Below are 19,274 nucleotides of genomic sequence, written 5' to 3' on the forward strand. Positions count from 1 at the left end.
ATCGTTACCTGAAGGGAACGATGATTTTGAGATATATTGTGACGCTTCGCGACAAGGTTTTGGTTGCGTCCTTATGCAACGGAAGAAAGTTATAGCATACGCATCTCGACAATTGAAGATTCACGAGCGGAATTATACGACGCATGATTTAGAATTGGGAGCAGTAGTGTTTGCATTGAAGATATGGAGACACTATTTATATGGGGTTAAATGCACTGTGTTTACTGATCATAAAAGCCTTCAACATATTTTTGATCAGAAACAGCTGAACATGAGGCAACGTAGGTGGGTCGAGCTGATAAACGACTATGATTGTGAGATTTGCTATCATCCCGGGAAAGTGAATGTATTGGCCGACGCTCTAAGCAGAAAGGAATGGGAACCAATTCGAGTACGAGCGATGAACATAAAAATTTGCATGAATCTCAACTCACAAATCAAAGAGGCTCAACGAGAAGCTCTTACTAAAGAAAACATAGGAAATGAAATAATGAAGAAGTATGGGAAACAACTCGTTATACGGGAAGACGGAATTCGATATTTTGTAAACTGTATTTGGGTACCAAAGTTGGGTGGATTAAGGAAGTTGATATTGAACGAGGCACATAAGACAAGATACTCGATACATCCTGGAGTTGGAAAGATGTATCAAGATCTTAAGACGCATTATTGGTGGCCTAATTTAAAGACAGATGTTGCAACATATGTTGGGGAATGTTTAACTTGTTCCAAAGTCAAAGTAGAATACCAGAAGCCATCAGGGTTACTTCAACAACCAGAAATCCCAGAATGGAAATGGGATGGTATTACCATGGATTTCATCACAAAGTTACCTAAGACTGCCTGGGGTTATGACACCATTTGGGTAATAGTTGATCGTCTCACCAAATCTGCACATTTCTTGCCTATAAAGGAAACAGATAGAATGGAGAAACTATTACGATTATACATAAAGGAAATTGTTTCAAGGCATGGAATACCTATTTCCATTATATCCGATCGTGATAGTAGATTTACATCAAAGTTTTGGCAATCACTACAGGAGGCCCTGGGAACTCGTTTGGATATGAGCACCGCATATCATCCACAAACTGACGGGCAGAGTGAAAGAATAATTCAGACTCTTGAAGACATGCTCAGGGCATGTGTGATTGATTTTGGAAACGGATGGGATAAGTATCTACCATTAGCAGAATTCTCGTATAATAACAGTTATCATGCGAGCATTAAAGCTGCACCATTTGAAGCACTGTATGGAAGGAAGTGTAGATCCCCTATCTGTTGGAATGAAGTAGGAGATCGATAATTAACTAGTCCCGAGATCATACACGAAACAACTGAGAAGATAGTACAAATCAAGGAGAGATTGAAAACAGCCCGTAGTCGCCAAAAGAGCTACGCGGATGTCCGAAGGAAACCATTAGAGTTTCAGATCGGTGACATGGTTATGCTAAAGGTGTCACCTTGGAAAGGTGTAATACATTTTGGAAAAAGGGGTAAACTGAACCCAAGGTATGTAGGCCCGTTCAAGATCATCGAACGCATCGGATCGGTAGCCTATCGACTCGAGTTACCACAACAACTCGCCGGAGTACATAATTCATTTCACGTCTCAAACCTCAAGAAATGTCTTGCAAAGGAAGATCTCACCATTCCTCTTGAAGAAATCAAAGTCGATGAGAAACTACAATTCATAGAAGAACCAGTCGAAATCATGGACCGTGAAGTTAAACAGCTCAAGCAGAGCAACATACCAATCGTTAAGGTTTGTTGGAATGCTCAAAGAGGTCCTGAGTTTACTTGGGAACGAGAGGATCAGATGAAACAAAAGTACCAACATTTGTTTCCCGAGAACGCAAAATAGGTACAACTTTAAAATTTCGGGACGAAATTTATTTAACGGGTAGGTACTGTAACGACCCGGATTTTTCCGATCATTTTACACTTATAAGATTAATATTTACATAAATTAAACCTTACCAACATGATAAGCAATCTAAATTGTTGAGACTTATGTTTTTGAAAAGAGTTTTACACAACGTTTGACCGTCCAATTTGACCGATGATATCACGAACTATATAACATACGATAATTATACGTTTGTGTATATATATGTATTTTTATATATTTAACATGATCTAAGAATGTTTTAACATCTCATTGTGTACTAATAACAATGAGTTATAAGTATATTTTGAGACTACTAACTTAAGTTTTCAAAACGATAACTATATGTGACGTTCTTCGACTTAAATACTTAAAACATATAATGCTTATACATGTATCGTATAGATATGTATTTTATCACTTTTAAAGGATTTATATACATAAAACAATATAAGTATATTTACAAAATATAGCTATATTTGAATCCTCGTTCCGTTTTCTCAAGATTTTTATACGTATATCTAGGGTATATGTACCCGTATCATACCCAGCTTCTATACGTATTTACTATTGGTATATACACATCACAATCACTTTATTAGCAGCCATGAGTCAGCCAATTTTGGATCTTAGCATGCATGATTAATTAATTTGGCATATTACAAGACTTTTGCACAATATTACAAATTTATACATCTTTTCACCACCATTTATACTCCATTCCATTTTCATTTTTACTACACATTTTCTCTAACCAAAAACACACTCTTAGGAACCTTAAGTGTTCTTCACAATCTCAGCAAATAACCATGAAGATTTAGCTTCAAAAACAACCCTTAATCATCATAAGAAAATCCATTCAAGAACACTTCAAAAATCCTTCCAAGTAAACAAGTTTACTTCTAACCTTTCAATCCAACTCCACCACTCTTTTGATTCTAGGATTTTTCTCATCTATTACAGTAACTTTGTCCAAGTAACTTGAGGTAGTAACCTTATTCATAATCTTATTCAATTCATATTCATATAGCTATCTTATTTTGTGGTATAAAATTTTAACAACAAGAACATAGTTTGAATGATTTCAAACTTGTTCGCAAACTAAATAGATCCTTCTAACTTGACTTTTAAAACACTTCAATACCTGTAATATATCATAATGATATGCTAACTTAACAAGATATAACTTGGTTTTACAAAGAACACCTTAAAAACTGAATCTACGTCGTCGGAGTGCAACAGGGGGCTGTTTTGGGTTGGATAATTAAAAACCATCTTAAGCTTTGAATTGGAAGTTCATATTCTGGAAAAATGATATTTATTATGAATATGTTAACACATAAAAATTTCATGGTTTAACTCAAAGTGTAAGTATTTTTAGAAAAATGATCATTAAATGTTATTTTTATGATGGAAAATGATCACTTTCATAAGTTTCACCAAAGTTTGACCTATAAACTGTGATTTCGAATACAACCTAAGGTATTTTCAGTTCATATTCTTAAAATTTGACTCGATCCAAGGAAGTGGCAAGTTGAACCAACAAAAACGGAGTTGTAATGAAGTAACTACGACTAAAACAAGATCGGGTATGCGCAGCTAGTTTAGCTACGAAAATATTTGGAGAAAAATTAAATTAATCATATATTTCTAATTAATATGATATTTCATATATATTTACTTATGATTTGATTTTATATATTTCAGGACCACCCGTAAACAACACGAGAAGATTAATCATAAGACCTCATGATTGTACGCAACACGTCATTTGACAACACGGTACTTTATGTACGCAACACGTCATTTGACAACATGGTACCATGGGTCAAGATTAATTCTGATCAATACGAATACGATGGGGTCTTTATTTATTTTATTGAGCAACTAATTGTGGACCACTAACATCGGACTGCTAACTACGGACTAAGAAAATATTAAAAGTATATATATATATATATATATATATATATATATATATATATATATATATATATATATATATATATATATATATATATATATATATATATATATATATGTAACGATTACTTAAAAAGAAAATATGTTGATATATTATATATATGGTTAGGTTCGTGATATCTATCGAAGACCAAGTCGTGATAAATACCTTCAAGGCAAAAGTGAGTATATAGTCCCACTTTTAAACTCTAAATATTTCGGGATGAGAATACATGCATTTTATGATTTACGTTATGGACACAAGTGATTAAAAATATATATTCTACGTTGAGTTGTATCACTGGCATACTTCCCTGTAACTTGGTAACTATTATTTACATGAGGTATTGTAAACGCGAATCCTGTTGATAGATCTATCGTGCCTGACAACCCCAACCGGACTGGACGACCAGTATTCAACGGTTGCACAGTACTTCGTTTCAGTGACTACACTTGGTACGGTGTAGTAAGATTTCATAATAAAGGGAATATGCGACGTTGATAAAATGTTAAGTATGGTTATCAAGTGCTCAACAACTTAGAATATTTTTATTAAAACGTTTATATATGAAATCTTGTGGTCTATATTTATAACGCTGCCGGCATTAAACCTATATCTCACCAACTTTATGTTGACATTTTAAGCATGTTTATTCTCAGGTGATAACTAAAAGCTTCCGCTGCAACATGTTAAATTTAAGCAAGATCTTGAGTATGCATATTTGTGTCAAAAATAAAACTGCACATCGGAGGATTTGTAATGTAAAATATGTTGGAGGTCGTATTGTTATTATCACATGTAAAGTTTGTAAGTCTAAGATTATCCCTAAACAATAATCATTATTAAGTAGTTTAAACCTTGTATTTGTAATAAAAGCTATGGTTTGTATTGTAAAAATGAATGCAGTTTTTGAAAATGTCGCATATAGAGGTCAATACCTCGCGATGAAATCATATGTTATTGTATTCATCCTTATGGTTAAGGTCGGGTTATGACAAGTGAGATCTTCTTTAGTAAAACATTTCTTCAAATTTGAGACGTGGAAAGTGTTATGTACAGCCGCGAGTTGTTGTGGTAATTCAAGTCGGTAAGCTACTGGTCCGACACGATCAATACTCTTGAATGGTCCTATATACCTTGGATTTAATTTCCCTCATTTACCAAATCGAACAACGCCTTTCCAAGGTGCAACCTTAAGCATGACCATCTCTCCAATTTCAAATTCTATATCTTTTCTTTTAATGTCGGCATAGCTCTTTTCTCGGTAGTTTCTTGTATTATCTCCGGACCCGTAATCTGTCTATCCCCCACTTCATTCCAACAAATCGGAGACCTGCACTTTCTACCATAAAGTGCTTCAAACGGCGCCATCTCAATGCTTGAATGGTAGCTGTTGTTGTAGGAAAATTCTGCTAACGGTAGATATCGATCCCAACTGTTTCTGAAATCAATAACACATGCTCGTAACATGTCTTCAAGAGTTTGTATCATCCTTTCGCTCTTCCCATCAGTTTTTGGATGATAGGAAGTACTCATGTCTAGACGAGTTCCTAATGCTTGCTGTAATGTCTGCCAGAATCTTGAAATAAATCTGCCATCACTATCAGAGATAATAGAGATTGGTATTCCATGTCTGGAGACGACTTCCTTCAAATACAGTCGTGCTAACTTCTCCATCTTGTCATCTTCTCTTATTGGCAGGAAGTGTGCTGATTTGGTGAGACGATCAACTATTACCCAAATAGTATCAAAACCACTTGCAGTCCTTGGCAATTTAGTGATGAAATTCATGGTAATGTTTTCCCATTTCCATTCCTGGATTTCGGGTTGTTGAAGTAGACCTGATAGTTTCTGATTCTCAGCTTTGACCTTAGAACACGTCAAACATTCCCCTACGTATTTAGCAACATCGGCTTTCATACCTAGCCACTAAAAATGTTTCTTGAGATCTTTGTACATCTTCTCCGTTCCAGGATGTATTGAGTATCTGGTTTTATGAGCTTCTCTAAGTACCATTTCTCTCATATCTCCAAATTTTGGTACCCAAATTCTTTCAGCCCTATACCGGGTTCCGTCTTCCCGAATATTAAGATGCTTCTCCGATCCTTTGGGTATTTCATCCTTTAAATTTCTCTCTTTTAAAACTCCTTGTTGCGCCTCCTTTATTTGAGTAGTAAGGTTATTGTGAATCATTATATTCATAGCTTTTATTCGAATGGGTTCTCTGTCCTTTCTACTCAAAGCGTCGGCTACCACATTCGCCTTCCCCGGGTGGTAACGAATCTCAAAATCGTAATCATTCAACAATTCAATCCACCTGCGCTGCCTCATGTTCAGTTGTTTCTGATTAAATATATGTTGAAGACTTTTGTGGTCGGTATATATAATACTTTTGACCCCATATAAGTAGTGCCTCCAAGTCTTTAATGCAAAAACAACCGCGCCTAATTCCAAATTATGCGTCGTATAATTATGTTCGTGAATCTTCAATTGTCTAGACGCATAAGCAATTACTTTCGTTCGTTGCATTAATACACAACCGAGACCTTGCTTTGAGGCATCACAATATATCACAAAATCATCATTCCCTTCAGGTAATGACAATATAGGTTCCGTAGTTAAATTTTTCTTCAATAATTGAAACGCTTTCTCTTGTTCATCCTTCGATTCAAATTTCTTCCCTTTATGCGTTAATGCAGTCAAGGGTTTTGCTATTTTGGAAAAATCTTGGATGAATCTCCTGTAATAGCCGGCCAGTCCTAAAAATTGGCGTATATGCTTCGGAGTTTTCGGGGTTTCCCAATTTTCAACGATTTCAATCTTTGCCGGATCCACTTGAATACCTTCTTTGTTCACTATGTGACCGAGGAATTGAATTTCTTCCAACCAAAATGCACACTTTGAAAACTTAGCGTACAGTTTTTCTTTCCTCAACAACTCTAGCACTTTTCTCAAATGTTCTTCGTGCTCTTGATCATTCTTTGAGTAAATAAGTATGTCATCGATGAAAACAATGACAAACTTGTCAAGATATGGCCCACACACTCGGTTCATGAGGCCCATGAACACAGCTGGTGCGTTAGTCAATCCAAACGGCATAACCATAAACTCGTAATGACCGGAACGCGTCCTAAAAGCAGTCTTTGGAATATCATCCTCCTTCACCCGCATTTGATGATATCCAGAACATAAATCGATCTTCGAATAAACAGACGAGCCTTGTAATTGATCAAATAAGTCGTCGATTCTCGGTAGTGGGTAACGGTTCTTGATGGTAAGTTTTTTCAACTCTCGGTAGTCGATACACATTGACAAACAAAACAGGAGCTCCCCACGGTGATGTGCTTGGTCAAATGAAACCACGCTCTAAAAGTTCTTGTAATTGGCTCTGAAGTTCCTTCATTTTGCTAGGTGCGAGTCTGTATGGAGCACGAGCTATTGGTGCAGCTCCCGGTACAAGGTCTATTTGAAATTCAACGGATCGGTGTGGAGGTAGTCTCGGTAATTCTTTAGGAAATACATCGGGAAATTCTTTTGCGATGGGAACATCATTGATGTTCTTTTCTTCGGTTTGTACTTTCTCGACATGTGCTAGAATAGTATAGAAATCTTTTCTTATTAGTTTTTGCGCCTTTAAATTACTAATAAGATTTAGCTTCGCATTGCTCTTTTCTCCGTACACCATTAAGGGATTTCCTTTTTCTTGTACAATACGAATTGCATTTTTGTAACATACGATTTCTGCTCTCTCCTTTTTCAACCAATCCATACCGATTATCACATCAAAACTCCCTAACTCTACTGGTATCAAATCAATCTTAAATGTTTCGCTAACCAAATTAATTTCTCGATTCCGACATATATTATCTGCTGTAATTAATTTACCATTTGCTAATTCGAGTAAAAATTTGTTATCCAAAGGCGTCAGTGGACAACTTAGTTTAGCACAAAAATCTCTACTCATATAGCTTCTATCCGCACCCGAATCAAATAAAACATAAGCAGATTTATTGTCAATAAGAAATGTACCCGTAACAAGCTCCGGGTCTTCCTGCGCTTCTGCCGTATTAATATTGAAAACTCTTCCGCGGCCCTGCCCACTAGTATTCCCCTGATTCGAGCAATTTCTACTAATGTGGCCCGGTTTTCCACATGCAAAGCAAACTATGGTGGCATTATCTGTTCTGACATTATTTGTTCTTTTAATTCTGTTAAACTTTGGTCCGTAGGCCTCACACTTTGCCGCACTATGACCATTTCTTCTACACCTAGTGCAAAATGTCATGTAGAACCCCTGGTGATTCTCTTCATACCTTTGGCATGACTGTTTTTGGTTTTTGTTGCCATTGTTGTTATTGAGATTGTTGTTGGGATTGTTATTGTTGCTATTGTTGTTGTTGTTATTATTGTTGGGACGGTTATTGTAGTTGTTGTTAGGACGTTTGTTGAAGTTGTTGTTGCAATTGATGTTGCGGTTGTTGGGATAGTTATTGCGATTGTAGTTGTGATTGTTGTTGTTGTATTGGTGACTCTTGTCATTGGTTTCTTCCTACTTTCTCTTGACTTGTTTCATGTTAGCCTCTTCAGTCGTCTGCTCTTTAATCCTTCCTTGGATCTGGTTCACTAATTTGTGAGCCATTCGACTTGCCTTTTGTATGGAGGCGGGCTCGTGTGAACTCACATCTTCTTGAATCCTTTCCGATAACCCTTTTACAAATGCGTCGATCTTCTCTTCTTCGTCTTCGAACATTCTGGGGTACAATAGACACAATTCGGTGAATCATCGTTCGTACGTGGTGATATCGAAACCTTGCGTTCGTAATCCTCTAAGCTCTACCTTGAGCTTGTTGACCTCGTTTCTGGGACGATACTACTCGTTCATCAATTGCTTGAATGCTGACCACGGTAGTGCGTAAGCAGCATCTTGTCCTACCTGCTCGAGATAGGTATTCCACCATGTTAGTGCCGTACCTGTGAAGGTATGCGTAGCGTACTTTACTTTGTCTTCTTCAGTACATTTACTTATGGCAAACACCGATTCGACCTTCTCGGTCCACCGTTTCAATCCAATTGGACCCTCGGTTCCATCAAATTCCAAAGGTTTGCAGGCAGTGAATTCTTTGTAGGAGCATCCTACACGATTTCTTGTGAAATTAGTTCCACTGCTAGATCCAGAGTTATTGTTATTTTGCATCACAGCCAGTACTACGGCTATGTTTGCTGCAAGGAAAAAACGGAAGTCTTTCTCGCTCATGTTCAAATTCTGACGAGTCGCCGGTGCCATTTCCTTCAAAAATAGCCCAAAAGAATTAAGTTAATCATATAGAATTTTAAGAGTAGTCAATAGTATTTCGTAGCATAGTATGAACTTATTTATAAAAGCTTTTTCTTCATATTAGCGTTTTATAGTTTTTAATTCGGGTACTACCTACCCATTAAGTTTATACTTAGTAGCTAATATACAATTCAAATACTACAATTCCATATGAAAAACTGATTATAATAATATATCACATACAAATATTCTTTAAACTTACAACTTCGCTATATTACATATAACATGAAATATAATACACTTTGATACAGGACAGTTTTGAAGATAAATCTAGTTAATATGCAAGTTGTTCAGCAAAGGAAATAAAGACACGTAATTCATAAGTCCAGAAACAAGTCATGCATTCTGGTTTTACTAAGACGACTTCCCATCCTTGGTCTTGTGGAAAATAACCGTTATGACCATTGGCTAGGCAGCATGTTGTAATGTCGTCAAAAGGATGAGGGTTTCGTAATGTCCAACAGCCCGGTAATAATCTAAAAACCTTGTTTCTCACCCTAACTACTGAATCCATCACTTGTGGGAAGGTTTTATTTAAAAGTTGCAATCCGATGTTCTTTTTCTCACTTTGGTAAGAAGTTAACATCACTAACCCGTAAGCATAACATGCTTCTTTATGTTGCATGTTAGAAGCTCTTTCTAATTCACGAAATCCTATGTTGGGATATGTTGAGTCAAAATAGGTTCTTAACCCGTAGCGTAAAATTGCATTTGGGTTCCCCGCATTTAACGCTTTAAAGAAAACACGGCGTAACTTACGGTCTCCCCAATGTGATATACCCCACCTATCAAAGGAAAGCCTTTTATAAACTAAGGCTTTTCTGGAAAGTCTTTCAAATGTTTGACAAGTTAATTTTGCCATAATTAATTGTGCTGATGAATTCTGACCGACTCTAGACAAGATTTCCTCAATCATATCCTCTGGTAGATCTTCTAAAATATTCGGTTGTCTACCCTTAACGTCCATTTTGTTTTTATACTGTAAAATAGACAAGGATTAGATTCATAAAAGATAATTAATAAACAATACTAGCAATTTTTACATAGAACATAAAAGTACAAGCACACTGCAATACATATAATACACAACATGATTACAACCCTCTAATATGAATCACTGGTTTCTTCTTCTTCGGACTTGGTTCGTTTTCCTAATTTTCTCGGAATATATGGTGTTCCTCTAATACGAGCCGTCATTTTCCACAATGGTTTAGAAAAACCTGGTGGTTTAGAGGTTCCCAGGTCATTGTTACATTTTAGGAAATACGGATGTTGCCGATACATATAAAGTTCATCGGGGTTGGAATCGGGTTTCTCTATTTTTATACCTTTTCCCTTATTATTTTCTTTCGCTTTATTAAATTGGGTCGAGATAATTTCTATAACATCATCGGAATCCTCATCGGGATCCGATTCATCAGAAAATTGGTAATCTTCCCAATATTTTGCTTCCTCGGCGGAAACACCATTGACCATTATTAACTTTGGTCCGTTGGTTGAGGATTTTCTTTTATTTAATTGAATTACTGTAGGTATCAATATTTCTTCCTCCGGAACCTCTTCTTCTTCCGGTTCCTCCTCTTCCGGTTCTTCTTCGGGAATTTGTGAATCTTCCCAAAATATATTCGACTCTTCATTATTATTAGTTGAATCGATGGGATTTGTACTAGTGGTAGACATCTATCACACAATATCAAACACATTAAGAGGTTAATATATCACATAATATTTACATGTTAATAATATATAGTTTCCAACAAAAGTGTTAAACAATCATTTTTAAAGAAGACACGGTCGAAGTCCAGACTCACTAATGTATCCTAACAAACTCGATAAGACACACTAATGCAAATTTCTGGTTCTCTAAGACCAACGCTCGGATACCAACTGAAATGTCCCGTTCATATCGATTATAAACGTTCCATATTAATTGATTTCGTTGCGAGGTTTTGACCTCTATATGAGACGTTTTTCAAAGACTACATTCGTTTTTAAAACAAACCATAACCTTTATTTTATCGACAAGGTTAAAAAGACACCACCTAGATTATCCAGAAATGATAATCTAAAAATATCACACTTACACACTACCAATACATATTGGTTTACAATATTAATATGTTACAACAAAATAAATGTCGAATGCAGTTTTAAACAATATTATACAAGCATGCTGACACCAAATCTTGTCCACATATTAACATGCAATAGCGGAAGCTCTTAATAATCACCTGAGAATAAACATGCTTTAAACGTCAACAAAAATGTTGGTGAGTTATAGGTTTAACCTATATATTTATCAAATTGTAATAATAGACCACAAGATTTCATATTTCAATAAACATCCCATACATAGAGATAAAAATCATTCATATGGTGAACACCTGGTAACCAACATTAACAAGATGCATATAAGAATATCCCCTATCATTCCGGGAAATTCATCGGACATGATAAAACAACATCGAAGTACTAAAGCATCTACAACCATGGATGGGGTTCGTTAGGCCCAATAGATCTATCTTTAGGATTCGCGTCAATTAGTAGATCGGTTTACTAATTCTTAGGTTACCAAGTAAAAAGGGGCATATTCGGCTTCTATCATTCACTCATATAATGTTGTTTCATTAAATTGTGTCTAATTCGTAAAACATTTATAAAACTGCATGTATTCTCATCCCAAAATATTAGATTTTAAAAGTGGGACTATAACTCACTTTCACAGATTTTTACTTCGTCGGGAAGTAAGACTTGGCCATTGGTCGATTCACGAACCTATAACAAATATGTACATATATATCAAAGTATGTTCAAAATATATTTACAACATTTTTAATACGTTTATGTTTTAAGTTTATTAAGTCAGCTATCCTCGTTAGTAACCTACAACTAGTTGTCCACAATTAGATGTACAGAAATAAATCGATATATATTATCTTGAATCAATCCACGACCAAGTGTATACAGGTCTCAGGCTAGATCACAACTCAAAGTATATATATTTTTGGAATCAACCTCAACCCTGTATACCTAACTCAAACATTACTGCATATAGATTGTCTATGGTTGTTCTAAATAATATATATACATGGGTCGATATGATATGTCAAAACATTTGCATACATGTCTATGGTATTCCAAGATTACATAATATATTAGAATACATGTATAATACAATATAAGTTAGCTAGGATATGATTTGTATAGAATTGTTACAATATTTCCCATAGCTAAAACAATCAAAAAATATCCAATCTTGTTTTACCCATAACTTCTTCGTTTTAAATCCGTTTTGAGTGAATCAAATTGATATGGTTTCATATTGAACTCTATTTTATGAATCTAAACATAAAAATTATAAGTTTATAGTCGAAAATATAAGTTACAAGTCGTTTTTGTAAGAGGTAGTCATTTCAGTCGAAAGAACGACGTCTTGATGACCATTTTGAAAAACATACTTCCACTTTGAGTTTAACCATGATTTTTGGATATAGTTTCATGTTCATAAGAAAAATCATTTTCCCAGAAGAACAACTTTTAAATCAAAGTTTATCATAGTTTTTTATTATCAAACCCAAAACAGCCCGCGGTGTTACTACGACGGCGTATATCCGATTTTACGGTGTTTTTTTTCTTCGTATTTTCAGGTTTTAAATCATTAAGTTAGCATTTCATATAGATATAGAACATGTGTTTAGTTAATTTTAAAAGTCAAGTTAGAAGGATTAACTTTTGTTTGCGAACAAGTTTCGAATTAACTAAACTATGTTCTAGTGATTACAAGTTTAAACCTTCGAATAAAGTAGTTTATATATATGAATCGAATGATGTTATGAACATCATTACTACCTCAAGTTTAGTAGGTAAACCTACTGGAAATGATGAAAAAATAACTTGAGCTTCAAAGGATCTTTGGATGGCTTGAAAGTTCTTGAAGCAGAATCATGACACGAAAACAAGTTCAAGTAAGATTTCCACTCGAAATAAGATTGTTATAGTTATAAAAATTGAATCAAAGTTTGAATATGAGTATTACCTTGTATTAGAAAGATATCTTACTGTAAATAAGAAAGATTTCTTGAGGTTGGATGATCACTTTACAAGATTGGAAGTAAGCTAGCAAACTTGGAAGTATTCTTGATTTTATGAAACTAGAACTTATAGAATTTATGAAGAACACTTAGAACTTGAATATAGAACTTGAGAGAGATCAATTATATGAAGAAAATTGAAGAATGAAAGTGTTTGTAGGTGTTTTTGGTCTTTGGTATATGGATTAGATATAAAGGATGTGTAATTTTGTTTACATGTAAATAAGTCATGAATGATTACTAATGTTTTTGTAATTTTATGAGATATTTCATGCTAGTTGCCAAATGATGGTTCCCACATGTGTTAGGTGACTCACATAGGCTGCTAAGAGCTGATAATTGGAGTGTATATACCAATAGTACATACATCTAAAAGCTGTGTATTGTACGAGTACGAATACGGGTGCATACGAGTAGAATTGTTGATGAAACTGAATGAGGATGTAATTGTAAGCATTTTTGTTAAGTAGAAGTATTTTGATAAGTGTCTTGAAGTCTTTCAAAAGTGTATGAATACATATTAAAACACTACATGTATATACATTTTAACGGAGTCGTTAAATCATCGTTAGTCGTTACATGTAAATGTTGTTTTGAAACCTTTAGGTTAACGATCTTGTTAAATGTTGTTAACCCATTATTTATTATATCTAAAGAGATGTTAAATTATTACATTATCATGATATTATGATATATTAATATATCTTAGTATGATATATATACAGTTAAATGTTGTTACAACGATAATCCTTACATATATGTCTCGTTTCGAAATCATTAAGTTAGTAGTCTTGTTTTTACATATGTAGTTCATTGTTAATACACTTAATGACATGTTTACTTATCATTTATTATGATTAAACATAGTGTATCAATATCTTAATATGATTCATATGTATTTAGTAAGACGTTGTTATAGCGATAATCGTTATATATATCGTTTTGAGTTTCTTAATTCAATAAACTCAATTTTTATGTATATAACTCATTGTTAAAATACCTAATGAGATACTTACTTATCATAATATCATGTTAACTATATATATAATCATATATATGTCATCATATAGTTTTTACAAGTTTTAACATTCGTGAATCACCGGTCAACTTGGGTGGTCAATTGTCTACATGAAACTCATTTCAAATAATCAAGTCTTAACAAGTTTGATTGCTTAACATATTGAAAACATTTAATCATGCAAATATAGTTTTCAATTAATATATAATCATGGAAAAGTTCGGGTCACTACATTTGGTACCTGAGGTGATAGCTGGCTCATGATCTGATGCTGATGATATTGCCATCTATCATGCTATCGTTGCCTAGAATGCTCGTACACATTCTCGGTGTGCCACTGCTCGAACTGACTAAATATAGGCTCGTTTGTCATTTCTACGTCATCTATACGCTGGTAAACGTCAGTCATAGCCTCCCTAATTACATCCCTAATGTCATCCGGTTCCTCCATTTCCTCATCTGAACCTCTCTCTACCTGTGGATGACGACCATCATATGGTACTGCCTGATTGCGTCTGCTCTTTAATACCTTTGCACCCTGATAGACCTTCAATCCTAAAGTGTCAACCTGTTCCCTACACACCATCAGTGGACCCCCTTGATCCATATCTACACCCAAATACTCTCCAATGAGAGTAACAAAAATACCTCCTCCTATTATTCCCCCGTCCTGTATTCCTGCCACTATTTTGGACAGATAAAAACCAACACAGTAGGGGATATTAACAAAGCTTCTAGTGTTTCAAATACACTTAAGGTAAAATAAGTCGTGTAAGGTCATCTTCTCCTTGTTTTTACCTCTTTGTTTAATCGAATTAGCTAAAAATCTATGTATAATACGAAGCTCTACTTTGTTAATATCTAAATAGGAGTGTCTTCCTCCGAGCAAAAAAATATTATAATTTGACATATGCCTCCAGACGGCGTCCGCGTCAAAATTCCTATCTACCCTTTCACCATGATAAATCAAATTTGTACAATCAGGTAGTAGTAATTCACAAGGAGTGTAAATCTGTAAAGCCCTAGCCATGTCCAGCATGGACATCCTGTACATCCTACGGCCAAGTAAAAATCTAAGAAAACTTCTATCATCTAACCTAACTACATCCGCATTAAGTGATATAGTACTCATAAGCTCAACACACCATTCTTTATATACAGGCCTACGAATGGTGAATAAACGTTCCCAATCGGGAAAAGAAGAGCTGCCATACCTTTGGATCAGATGCTGCCTAACTGAGTTAACTAGTTGGACCCTTTCCAAAGGCTCCCAATCGATTACCCTTGGTACTTCTACATTTTTCTGTACCAGTTTAAATTTGTTACTTTGATACATCGGGTAATCTCTCCAACTTCGATCAAATCTCAAATTGGGATGCAACTGTTCTTCATGAATCGTTGGGTGTTCTATTATTGGATGAATCGGAAATTGTACGTAGGCATTAACATATTCTTGTTGCGGATCATAATATGGTACGTGTTGATCAGGTTGTTGTTGTTGTTCCTGTTCATATTGCATTTCTGGTTCAGGTTCCGGAGCAGGTTGTCTAGATGATGATGATGCACCATCAGTATCAGTATATCTCTGCAAAACACATTAAACACAAAATTTGTACATCCAAATATGCATTAGTGTTAGCAAAATAACAACTTGAAACAATTACAATAACATGTTCAATCAAAATTAAACTTCTACACATTTTTACAATTTTAACAATTCTACACTTTTTCAAATAAGCTTATATGAAAATGCTTACAAAGTTCATAAGCATTCAACTCAAATAACATGTTTAAATAACCATTACTAGCAATTAAACAAGTTTCAAATGGCATTTACATCAAATTAATCAAGTTCATGAATTTTAGACTTGAAAAGTCCACTTTAATTCTCAAAAATCATGTTTAGGATCAAAGTTTGGATCATTTACCTACCTAAACATGTTACACTACTTAATATAGCAATAATTCGTGACAAAAATCGGCCATAACCTGTTTACATCAAAAAGCCCCAAATTGCTCAAGAACACAAACCCTAGATTTCTAAAAATTTTGAAGTTTTTGGCTTCAAATCATGTTAAATATCATCAATCTAGGTTATACATGCATCATATACTAACAATTTAACTCTAATTAACTAAAAATCAACAAAATTAAATTAGGTAAAAATTAGCTCAAGAACAATAAAACTGAAAATTTAAAGAGTTTAGGGGTGAAATCTTTACCTTTCTTGAAAAACTTCTTAACAAATTCATGATTAAAGCAAGAAATTTGATGAATTATGGTGAAAAATGGCGAATTTTTGAGAGTGTTTGGGAGTATTTTTGGGTATGTGTGTGTGTTTTGTGTTGAGACAGAACAGCGAGCTGCTCTTTTCTTCCTGACCAAATTTTAGCCTCCATGCGACCGCATGGATTTGAAGAGGAAACCCCATGCGATCGCATAGGGTCTGATTTTTTTTTTTTTAATAAAAACCTTTAACTAATAAAAACATAAATTAATAAATTTTAGAAATTTGTTTCTTTTTAAGAATGAGGACGTTTCGGATCGTTGTCCTAGTCCGTCTCTCAACAAAGTTTTAAAATTTGTTACTTTTTAAGCGTTGTTTTAAAAGCAAAGATTTTTAGATTTTTAATGTTTTTGGCATACTTTAATTCAATAAGATTAAAAATAATGATAATAAAAGTTCTCGTCCCGCCCTCGGGTAAAGCAATTTCGGTTCAACGACCTAGTTTTCAACTCACGACGAATTTTAAATATCAAATTTTTAACTTGAAATAAAGTAAATTTTTGTTTTTAAATTCACACCAAACTTAAATTTAAAATGCATAAAATTTCATATTAATATTATTAACATTTTTGTACATTAATTTTACAAACTTATATTAAAAATTTTACTTTTTAAAATACTTAAAAACTTAAATATATTGATTTAAAAAGATTTACAATATTAATTTAATATTTATATATTAATTTTAAAAACAAGGTAAAAATAAAATTAAAAATCTTTTTTGTGTTTTATCCTACTTTAATCAATCAAATATTATCAAAAATATACGCCCCTCTTTTCGGTAAAGTAATTTCGGTTCCATAACTTAGTTTTACTCCTAACGAATTTTTGAAATATTTTGGGTTGATTGATTAAAGATATTTATACCTTAAGAATAAACGGTAAATTTCGCAGTGAGGTAATAAATTTTTGTACGATATCAATAATTTCGGTTTCGCATACCAAATTTTATTGAATACCAATTTAATACTTTATAGCGAACGATTCAACGTTTATTATCAAAAGGTTAAAAGTAATAAATAAAAACAAATAAAAACAAATAAAAACTGTACATTCTTACCTATGAGATAGAATTCTCAGAGACCTGCTTTAGCCGACTCATAGGAGAGTCGTGTGATTTGGTTCTCCATAGCTACATAAGCGTAACCTCGATTCTTCAATATCTTTTCTTCTAAACATATAAACGGTTCTTCTCTGCATAGAGTAACAAATTCGGTATTTGAATATGTTTGATTATTTGAACAATTACCTTAGTGTGACCATTTTCCGCATTTATGACATCTTTCAAGGTGTCGTGCTCTTCTTTTTGTTGCGGACTTTGATTTGCCTTTACCAAAATGTATTTTATGATGATCTTTCCTGAGTTCTTTTCTTACTCCGTCCATTTTGCCTCTTATGAATGATATCAATTCACTCGGAAGGGTGTCATTATTAAGTTTAGTAATCATAGCATGTAGCATTAGACCATGGTTTAGTTCAAAGGAAATCTTCATCTCGTAAAACCTAAAAACAAAATAAAAATTCAGAATGGAGGGAGAAGACTAGTTCTTTAGGGTCTGCTAGGGAAAGACCATTCGGATTCCATTCTCAGAAACTACACGAAAACAGAATATCTAACTCTAATAGAAATACATATTACCCTAAAAAGATTCGAATCTTCCCACACTTAGTTAGCTGTGGTATCGAAATTGTGATTAACTTCATCTTCAACTTCCATTGAATTATCTATGTAATGTTTAATTCTGTGACCATTAACTTTAAATTCAACCCCATTTGAATTTATTAATTCTACTGTTCCGTATGGGAAAACTCTTTTGACTATGAATGGTCCAGACCATCTTGATTTCAATTTTTTAGGAAATAGCTTGAATCGTGAATTGAAAAGAAGGACTCTGTCTCCTTCCTTAAATTCTTTTGAACTTCTGATTCTTTTATCATGCCATTTCTTTGTTCTTTCTTTATAGATTAACGAATTTTCATATGCTTCATGTCTTAATTCTTCTAATTCGTTTAATTGACTTAACCGTAAACGTCCGGCTTCATGTAAATCAAGATTACATGTCTTCAAAGCCCAAAATGCTTTGTGCTCAATTTCTACTGGAAGATGACATGCTTTTCCGTACACGAGTCTAAAAAGTGTGGTTCCAATTGGAGTTTTATAGGCTGTTCTAAAAGCCCATAGTGCATCCTCCAATTTCATGGACCATTCCTTCGGATTTGATCCTACGGTTTTCTCTAGAATACGTTTTAAAGCTCGTTTGGTATTTTCAACTTGTCCACTTGTTTGTGGATGATAAGCGGTTGAGATTTTATGAGTTACTCCATATCTTTTTAGAACTTTCTCAAGTTGATTATTACAAAAATGAGTACCCCGATCACTTATTAAAGCTTTCGGTGTTCCAAACCTAGCAAAAAGACGTTTTAAAAAGTTGACTACAACTCGTGCATCGTTAGTTAGGAGAGCTTGTGCTTCTGCCCATTTAGATACATAATCAATGGCAACGAGAATATAGAGATTATTATGAGATTTTGGAAATGGACCCATAAAGTCAATACCCCAAACGTCAAATACTTCACATACTTGAATGACATTTTGTGGCATTTCATCACGTTGACTTATTTTTCCGGCCCTTTGACAAGTATCACAGGATTTGCAAAGAAGGTGTGCATCTTTGAAAATTGTAGGCCAATA

This window comes from Rutidosis leptorrhynchoides, chromosome 6 (assembly GCF_046630445.1).
Source record: "Rutidosis leptorrhynchoides isolate AG116_Rl617_1_P2 chromosome 6, CSIRO_AGI_Rlap_v1, whole genome shotgun sequence".
Taxonomy (NCBI): domain Eukaryota; kingdom Viridiplantae; phylum Streptophyta; class Magnoliopsida; order Asterales; family Asteraceae; genus Rutidosis; species Rutidosis leptorrhynchoides.